Raw genomic sequence first — 8,437 nt, forward strand, 5'->3', positions numbered from 1 at the left:
AAATGGGGCATTCCAAGAGAAGAAAAATGAAAGGTGGAGATCATGTAGGATACAATTTTCCTTCATTTTTCATGTATATAGATAAGGATAAAGGTGTGAACTCAGTAATATTCACTTCCCTTTCACTGTGTACTTTCAGCCCCATTGATCTGTGGCTTGGTCATGAAATGTGCCAATGGAATGCAGGTTCTGAATAGGTTCTGAGTATGTCAGCTCTGAGCCTAGACAGTAAGACGCATTGCATGTTTCATTTATCCCACTTATGTTTCTGCCTTTTGCTGCGAGAAGAACTTGTTTCCTGTAGCTTCTGGACGACGAAAGAAGAAAGACAAATGGAGCAGACCTGGACCCAAGCCACAGATCGAAACCAAGCCCAGCCAATCCCAACCTCAGTCAGCTGGAGCCCAGCCTCCACATCTATGGCCACAAGAAATAAATCGTGTTGTTGTTTTCCTCCTAGTTTGGGGGTAGTTTGTTTAACAGCATTATTGTGGCAATGGCTTACTGATAAAATATACGTACATGTCTAAGTTTATATAACTACAAAATTTTTACTTCATTTAAATGATGAAATAGAAAAGTATTCATATTCATAATCTGAAGAACTAAAGTTGTGAGATTTTCAGTGTGGTAGGAACCACACTAATCACTGGTAATTATTGTAAAAAGGTGAATATACTCAGATAACGAGATTTCTTCAGAGCCAAGTTCTAGGTCTCTGACTATAACATCAGGAAGAAAAGAAATTCCACCATCAGAAAAAAAGGGTGATAGGTATTTAGAAAGAGAGACTGGGAATGTATAAAGATCTCTCTGGAAAAGATGAGTAATCATTTTTTTTTGTATTTAAGGGATATTATATGATCCCAATATAAGATTTCCAAATATTTTCACTCATGCTAAAATCATAGTTTTAGAACTAGAAGAGACCTCAGGAATTGTTGCAGTTCATCTTTTTTGTTTTAAAAATAAGAAAACTGAAGACAGGATTCAAATCAAACCAAATCAAATGAGAAAAAAACATTTAACTATTTTTTTTAAATAATAAATCCATGAATAGATCTCCTGTTTAAAATTTTAATCTTTATATCACATCATCTTCTTATTTATCATTATAAATTGGAGTATTCCTTTCATGACGATTCTTTTTTGTACTCAATTTTTATGGGACTAGTCTGTTGAGATTGAAGTATTCTATTATATAATTAAGACAAAGTAGCCATAAGATTTATTTTACATGGGTTTATAATTAAATCATGTATGTGATAATGCAATAAAAATTGGTCCCAATTTTTCCCATGAATGAAAACCACCTGAGAGCTTTCCAAAATACTAATGCTTTAGTTTCACTCCTTGAAGTCCTGATTTAAATGGTCTTGAGTATGCCCTAGAAATTAGGATTGCTAAAAGCTGCTATAAAGCAAGGTAAAGTGTTTCTTTTTAACTTTTTCCTATTTAGTCATTAATCTTTTTTGCCTTTATTCTTATTGAATATCAGTATTTGTATTATGCTCGTTGAATAGAAACATTAAATGTTATACATTTCCCTCTATAGCACATTGATTGTATCCCACAATTATGATAAGTAGTAAATTCATTTAAAAATTTCTTTCTTTAACCAATCACTATTCATTAAGCTAAAAAAAAGTCTTACTTTTTCATTTGATTTATAACTATAGTAAATAATGGGGTGGGCAAACCAAAATTGCCTTTGTATTTTAATTGTCTCCTTTTGCTAAACCATACATATAATTAAATAAAACACAATATGGGTATCAAATATAGATAAAAATATAATAGAAATAATTTACTTATAAAATTTACATAAATAATATTTATAAAACATTATTCTGAAAACTAAGTTCCATCAAGCTTTATTTGAGCACAAATATGGTGGATGCAGTAACATTTCTTAAAACGATAATGAATGAGATTAAAATTCCTTTTGAAGAGAGATAAAAGAATTTTTAAAGCCCAAATCTCTTTTTGTATTGTGGGAGCCCGACTGCTGGTTCACTTGGAGTTTGAATTAACCTTGAAGGAACTCTGTTTTCAGAGTATGGAGATGGACAAAAACTTCAGCATGGAGGGAAGTTCATAACTGCTTCCCAGAAGAGGATAAGGTGGAAAAGGAAGTCCTCTCAGAAACTGTCCCCTCGGATCCACAGACAACAATGAGTCTCGCACTGGAGAGGGAGAAGGTGAACAGAGCCTGCTGGTACAAGGGGTCTGAACAAAGAGAAGAGCTCTCCTCTTAGACATTTGATGGACAATAAGGAAGCAGGCTTTCAGCCACTGAACTGTTAAGAAATGCTTCTTGTGCTGTGATGGCTCCTATCATCTTCTTGTGACTGGATCGTTCTTAAATTCTTAGCCATCATCATCTCTTGCCTTGAGGGTCTGTATCTCTCTTCATTTTACCTCTTTTACTAGAAGAATTATTTCCTCCATTAGATTGAAGTTGATTCTTTTCAGAATTACATATGTTCCACAAAGGTTTATATTTTTGAAGACTTTTTTTAAGTTGGTATTCTTTAAAGATGACTTATTATCTATATTGATTTTTTTAACAGAACCAAGCGGGTAAGAAGTTAACATTTCATATGAACCAGTTGTGCAAACTGCATTTTCTTTTAACACAAAGTCAGTTTCTAACCTAATGCATAAGTCTGAACAAATATAGGAGACCCATCAAAAAACCAATGGCAGATGCATGCACCACTGACTCCCACCGGAGGCTGTAGTGGCCAAGACCTGGCCTGATGTCATCTGGCAACAGCTCCGCTACCACCTCTGGGGTCTTACTGAAGATCAGCCCAAAGTCAAACTCCATATCAGTTCACAGTCTCTCTTTGGCACTACAGAGTTCTACTGGGTAGCCATAGCTCCAATAGCCTAGAACAAACTGCTGAGAATCCCGCGGTATTCTGCCTGGAACCCATTCCATACCAACCCAGAAGCCATCAGTAGAGCTGGGCAAAACAGAGGATGGGTACAATAAAAAATGCTGCCATAATGGTCCCTTTTTTCTCTTTCTCTCTTTAATTTTTTTAAGGAGCATGGGCATGCTCCAGGAATGAAACCCGAGTCTCCAGCTTGTCTGTTTAATTTTTTTTATGAAACGTTTTTATTAAAGTAACTACACAACACAGTAAAATGTGTATGTCTTAAGTGTACAACATGATGGATTTTGACAAGCTACATCTGTGCAGCCAACACTCCAGCCCAGATTAGAACATGTTTATCACTCCAGAAATCTCCCTCATGTCCCATTCTAATCAATCCCCAAAGGTAACCACCATTCTGATTGCTATCACTGCACATTCATTTCAGCTGTTCTTGAACTTCCTATAAATGGAATCTTACAGAAGTAATATTTTGTGTCTGGCTTGTTCTCTCAGTACAATTTTGAGTTTCATCCATGTTGGTAAGTGAAACGGTAGTTTATTTTAAAAAAAAAATTTCCTAGTATGCCATGTTATAAATATTTCACAATTTGTTTGGCCATTTTCCTATTGATGAGTATTTGCATTTGCAATTTTTTTTAGGTAAATATCTAGGAATGGAGATTTTCTAAATATTTATATAAGAAACTGCCAAGCAGTTTTTCCGAGTAGTTTTTCCACTTTCCACTTTTATCTACAATATTCAAAAGTTACACTTGCTCCTCATCCTCACCAATATGTTATTTTCAGCCCTAGTTTTTTAATGTTAGCTATCTGGGGCATGTGAATTGGGCCTAGTGTTTTGTTTTGGGTTCTTGGTTTTTATTGTTTGTTTTTTGTTTTCGCCTTTTCCTGTGATTATGGGCCATTGTATATCTTCTTGTATGAAAGAAGTTTTTGCCATGTTTCTTAAAAAACATTTGATCTATTTGTTTTATCTCATTGATTTGTAGAAATTCCGCTTATGAACTAGTCACGAGTATATATCATATACATGAGTTGAAAATATATATGCCCAATTCATAGCTAGACTTTTTGTTTTCTACCATGGCATCTTTTGATATGCATATTTTAATTTTTATTAAGTCCAATGCAATATTTTTTCCCTCCCATGGTTAACATTTCTTGTGTGCTTTCTGAGAAATCCTTGCCTACCCCAAGATCATGGAAGTATTGTACTACCTTTTCTTCTAGATGTTTAATAATTTTAACTTTTACATTTGCATCTTAATACATCTTGCATTAATTTTTGTGTAAAACACGATATAGGGGTCAAGGTTTATTGATATTTTTTGATGATTGTGGGTCACATTTTTCTACTTATTAGCACGTCCAGTAATTTTTTATAATAAGCTAGATGTTGTGGATAACATCTTGTAGGAAGTCTGGATTAGTGTCTTTAATCAATGTTGTAGGTTGTTCTGGTAGGCAGGTAAGTTACTGACCAATTGTTTTGCACAGGCTTGCCTTCATTCATTTATTATTTTTGCAAGAGTGGGTATATTTCCCTTTTGGGCCTCACTCCCAAAATGTTGATTTTCTAGGGTCTCAACAGAATTTCAGAAGTTCTCCACCTGGTTTCTCTGCTCTGGCTGGGCAAGCAGGCCAGTGTCCCTAGCACTGAGTTCCTTTTGGTATCTCCTTTCAGCTTTCAGTTCTGTAAAGGCCACTCTCTTCTAAGCCTTTTGGAGTTTTGCCTTGTGCACATGCAGCCTTGCCCTTCTCAGGGTGGGACCTGAGAATCAGTTTCTTTACAATTCCCCTTGAATAAAAACATGCTGGAACTGCCAAGTAGACTTTTGCCCCCACCTCCTAGCCCATTCCACAGCACCCTCCACCCTCCTGTATTCTGCCCTACAAATTCCAGCTACTTCAGCAGCCCTGAGCTCTGATCAATCTCTGCCTCCTGAGCTCAGAGTGACCACAGTGCTCTGTTCAGGCTTGTTCCACCTACCAAGGTCTTGAAAGTGCCCCACCTGAGAGCCCACTTCCTCTACTTCCACCTTATCAAGGATCACAGCTCCTGCTACAGTTACTGAAAGTCCCAGGAGACCACTGCTGCACATTAGAATCACCTGGCAAGGCTTTAAAACATAGAATCTTTTTTTTTTTGGAGATTGCCTGAATTGGTCTGGTGTAAAACCTGTGAATAAGTTTCTTTACAGTGCTTCCCAGGTGATTCAAATATGTGGCCAGGATGGAGAAGCCTTTCTTTAAGACTCAGAGTCCAAGACAACTGCTAATTTCCCTTCAATCTGGATTTAGACATACTGTTATATTCATGGTTGGTGAGATGTATTCATTATAATATCTTTTACTAGAATAATTTGTTGACATAACTAAAAAGACAAAGTAGTATAAAATTGTTAATTTTAGTCATTCAAAGAAAGAACTAAAGTAAAAGTTGGGCAGCAAACATTGGGTTTTTCCCACCATGTTAAGGGTCTTGGCATTGCTCTTGACACAGGTGATGCAGTAGTGAGCAAGTCAGCCACAGCCCCCGGCCTCAGGAAGCTTCAATCATTGTGGATGGAGACAGACAATAGTCATACACACACACACAAAGGCTATCTACAGCAATATATAACTTTTATCTATAAAGAAAAACTGAGGGATGGGATAGAGTGACTGGAGAATTGGGAGTTAATTTTACAGGGAGGGCCAGGGATTGCCTCCCAGTGGATTATCATTTACACTAAGACTTGGTGATGAGAAAGAATCCTCTTCATGAACATCTAAGGACAGAACATTCCCAGCAAAAAGCACAGCAAGTGCAAAGGCCCTGAAGAAAGAACAGACTTGGTATCTTCACGAAGCAGGATGAAGGCCGGTGTGAACGCAGCATACTGAAAAAGAGGAGGGAGGTAGACCCCATAGCATATGGAGCTTTGCAAGACAGTGTGGTAGGCAGAATGCCCCCCTGCAAAGATGGCCAGACCCCTAATCTCTAAAAGTTGTGGATACAGCAAAAAGGACTTTGCATATATAATTAAAGACCTTCTGCTGATTATGGAGATATATCATATGTCATGATAAATCTTATGGAGATTATGCTGATTATGCAGGTGGGCTCAATCTGCATACACGAGTCCTTAAAAGCAGAAAACTCTCCAGCTGGAGGCAGCCACGATGGGGCAGAAGGGAAGTCAGAGAGATTGGAAGTGGGAAAAGGAAGTGACCATGTGTGGAGGGATACAAGAGGCCTTTAAAGGGGATGAAAGAGGCTCCTGGTGGAGGACCTCAAAGAAATGGGAACCTCAACTGTACAACCTCGAGGAACTAAATTCTGTAAGCAACCTGCATAAGCTTGGAGGTGAATTGTCCCCCAGAGCCTCCAGGTAAGAGCCCAGCCTGGCCAACACCTTGATTTTGGGCGTGTGAGACCCAGAGAAGAGGAACCAGTCAGACAGACCTACCTGGGCTTCTACCTACAGAACTGTGAGCTAATAAATGTGTTCTTTTAAGCAGTTAGGTTAATGGTAACTTGTTGTGGCTACAATAGAAAACTAATCTAGCTAGACAACAAGTTGGTTATTGTTTGCTTCTTTTGTTGTTCGCTTTTAGTTTTGGAGAAGTACAAACTGAATCAACACTGAAGTGTCAATCTGTTTAAATCACTATGTGATTAGCTTAGGGACACGTTGTATTCGAAACATGTCTAACTGATTAAGCCAAAATTGTCTTCAGCACAGAAGTGGTCTAATTACAGGAGGCCTTTAAAGGGTCCACTCTATTGGTTCATGTCTGTATTTACAATTGGGGATTTCTATAATATCTGCTTTAAATTTTATCTATAAATTTAGGTTAATGCTCATTTTGGCACTAGATGAATTTGTATAGGCATTTAAGATGACTAGAAGGGAAATGTTAAGTAAATACTAAATGGATATTATCATTAAAAGAGCATAGACATTGTCTCTTAAAACTGATAGGCTTGTGGGCTATAGCTTCCTCTTTCTCTTTTTAATTAAATTACTTTTACAATTAAATTGACATAAAATATCATTGTTCCAGGCATGAAAATGTAAAAACTTGAAAAAAAAAAAAGTGGGCTTAGAGCCTATATATTAACATTAAATATGTTCATGTATATATGTTATACATATTTCAGCATTACTTTGTTCTCACATCCTGTAACTATTTCTTTAACACAGGAAAATTGGAAAGTTGAAAATAGTGTTTCTCTTTATTTCTTAAGACCATCATGGTTATTTGGGGGGGACAAAGAGTATATTTCTTAAAATTTATTTTCATGAAAGCAACTATATTTAAAAACCAACCTATCAGCAGCGGATCTAATGCTTATTAAAAAGCTTTGAACTTCTTAGGAAAAACAAATTTTTCTTCCCAAGGTGAATTTGGTTCTGTGACAGGTTATCTTTTAAATTTATTCTCTCAAGTCTTCAGTCACAGCTTTCCCGTTGGAAGCAAATATCAGAACTTGCCTGGTTTTCTAATAATAAAGGAGTGATCTAAGTTCATTGAAGGCAAGAATACCACTAGCAATTACGAAAGCTAGCTAGGAGTGAGCAATTTGTATTACAATGGACAACAATTTCCTGGGTTTTATGTATGAATGCAGAAGAGGAGGGGAGATGTTGAAAACCACTAATAGCTGGGCCTCCATTCCAACTGGTTCTTCCCATTACATCATCCAAGAAGAACAATAGCAATTAAATACATACAGTCAACATTTTCCCAATATAAAAACAAGGGTGATGCAAGCAAGGACCAGACTGGTCTCAGTTTCAAAGAACCAGCAGTGAGAGTCACCAAAGTAAGTACCTTTTTAGCCCTTAAAAGGCCACTGTTAAAGGGATGTGAGGATATTTGGAGAATGATAACAAAGGTTATCTTCTCAGGGTGGCATATCTAGAATCCTTGAGGTCTCCGGACCATGCCAGGCTGCAGGGAGAATATCTGACTGCAGTGTTCAATCAGAGATTTAAAGACACATCCATTGTATCCCTTCATTCAAGAAATATTTATTGAGCACCCACTATGTGCCAGACACTGATGTGGGCACTCAGGATACAGTGGTGGGCAGAACAAAGTCTCTGCTTTGTGGACCATAGAAATAAATCAATTAAACAAATATTTAAGATAGTTGCAGTAGTAAAGAGTGCTGTGAAGAAAATGAACAAAGGTATTGAGCTAGAGAGTGACTAGAAGGTGGGCAGGCCACTGTTGGATGATAGGGCAGGTTCTCTGAGGAGGTGACGTTTGAACTAAACTGGATGATGAAGAAGAGATATTCAAACCTAGATTTTGGAGCAGAACTATCCAGGTAGAAATAACGAAGGCCTTAAGCTTGAAACAAGCTTGAAATTTTCAATGACCAGAAAAAAGTTGTGCTCAATTGTTGGTGCAGGAGGGAAACTGGTAAATTTGTAACTGCGATTGAAATAGAAAGTGGGGGCCAGGTTTTCTGGAAATTGTGAATCATGAAAAGAAACTTCAGTTTTATTCCAAATTCTGAGAGAAGTTGAAGG

Source organism: Tamandua tetradactyla, chromosome 7 (assembly GCF_023851605.1).
Source record: "Tamandua tetradactyla isolate mTamTet1 chromosome 7, mTamTet1.pri, whole genome shotgun sequence".
Classification (NCBI taxonomy): Eukaryota; Metazoa; Chordata; class Mammalia; order Pilosa; family Myrmecophagidae; genus Tamandua; species Tamandua tetradactyla.